The sequence below is a fragment of the Hevea brasiliensis genome, chromosome 14 (genome assembly GCF_030052815.1).
Source record: "Hevea brasiliensis isolate MT/VB/25A 57/8 chromosome 14, ASM3005281v1, whole genome shotgun sequence".
NCBI classification, from domain to species: Eukaryota; Viridiplantae; Streptophyta; class Magnoliopsida; order Malpighiales; family Euphorbiaceae; genus Hevea; species Hevea brasiliensis.
Genome location: NC_079506.1, coordinates 70,415,923 through 70,417,747, shown reverse-complemented (window position 1 = coordinate 70,417,747; position 1,825 = coordinate 70,415,923). Strand labels below are relative to the sequence as shown.

At 39.4% G+C, this 1,825-nt stretch overlaps 1 non-coding gene across 1 annotated transcript; it reads right to left on the bottom strand.

Moving 5' to 3' along the window:
* Nucleotides 1–1,416: 1,416 nt before the first annotated feature.
* On the bottom strand, nt 1,417–1,523 carry LOC131173512 (small nucleolar RNA R71). The gene has a single exon (XR_009143828.1). It is a non-coding gene; the product is annotated as a small nucleolar RNA R71 (small nucleolar RNA).
* Nucleotides 1,524–1,825: the final 302 nt, after the last annotated feature.

The window sequence follows — 1,825 nt, the reverse complement described above, 5'->3', positions numbered from 1 at the left end:
TGCTGCCCAAAGACGTATTTATACTAAAAAAAACCTAATCCCAAAGATAGGAACCAAACCAAACTAGGAAAGGTTTTGAAATTCAAGATGCAGATTTTCAGCCTGCATTCACGTTTTTGGAATCAAGGCAGATTTTCAGTGACTTTCTTTCCGAATCTGCCTCTGCCCTCTTCAGGAAAGTTGTAGCCCTATTTCTTTGCTTTCTAACGGATGCTCATGGACCCAAATCCAAGGTCTACAGCCCAAGTTATGGCCCAAAAATTGGGACTGGTTTAGTCAGACAGTCCAGCCCATTGTGACGACTTCATTATCATTTTTAACAATTAAAATGGCCTCATCTCTCGTCCAGCCCTTCATAGAAGTTGTAGAGGTGGCTCTTAAGGTTCAATTGGGCTTGGCCTTGCTTCATTTGGACATCTGAAACTCTAGATACAAAATAAATACTGAAACTGGTCGTGACCCATCGAGTCTGGGCTTTTGCAATAGATCCATAGCTCATTTTGTCAACCTTGGAGACTGATTTGGGCTTTGGTCCCTCTTTATCATTTTAAGTGCTCTATCTTAGCTTTTCAATGGATTAAACAACACTCAATTTGGAGATCCACAACTTTAAAAACACCTAAAAAATGCAGCAAAGGTCAAATGCTGAAAATTTCTCCATTTAACACAATTATTCCACAACTATCTAAAAATATGTCTAAATGATAAATATAACAAGCCACCCATGGGTTGCCTCCCAATTTGAAGGAAACGACGGTCTGATCAAGACTAATAAATCCATAGGATTCCTTGGCCCCACCCTCTTAAGGCCAAATTCCATTGTTTTCTAGGGTTTTGAGGCATTTTTTTATTTTTACTTTGATTTTTTTGTTTATGACAAGAATTTCTCAATTTGGTGAGTTGATCTTTGATCCAGAAGTAGAAAAAACAGCTAAACGGTTGAGAAAATTGGCTAAGCAAGCTAGGCAAATTCCAAGTACATCTGAAGGAGTCCAATCTCCAAAGGAGCTAAGTTTGGATTCAGATTCAGAGTTAAGTTTCGAAAATGAAACCATGGCTGCTATAACTTTGAAAGAGTTGGTTGCTCCTGATCTAAACCAACAGCCTTTGTGTATTCAATACCCTGCTTTAAATGTTGCTTTTGAGTTAAAATCTGGACTAATCCATTTGTTGCCTAAGTTTCATGGTCTTGCAGGTGAGGATCCACATAAGCATTTAAAAGAATTTCATGTTGTGTGTTCCAGCATGAAACCTCAAGGAGTTTCAAAGGATCAGATCAAGCTTCGAGCTTTCCCTTTCTCACTGGAGGGCACAACTAAGGATTGGTTGTATTACCTTCCTTCTGGATCTGTCAACTCATGGAATGGGATGAAGCAGATATTTCTGGAGAAGTATTTTCCTGCTTCCCGTGCTGCCAACATAAGAAAAGAAATTTGTGGCATCCAACAGTACAATGGAGAGAGTTTGTATGAGTATTGGGAGAGATTTAAGAAGCTGTGTGCAAGCTGTCCCCATCATCAAATAGGTGAGCAGCTTTTGATTCAGTATTTCTATGAGGGACTTTTACCAATGGATCGCAGTATGATAGATGCTGCTAGTGGAGGAGCTTTGGTTAACAAGACACCAGAAAAGGCAAGGAGGCTGATTGCTAACATGGCAGCAAACTCTCAGCAGTTTGGAATGAGAATGGATCACGCACCTAAGAAGGTTAATGAGGTAAGTACATCTAACCTTGAGAAACAGATTTCTGATTTAACTTCTTTGGTGAGGCAATTGGCTGTAGGAAAAATGCAAACTGTTAAGGTATGTGGAATTTCTTCTGTTT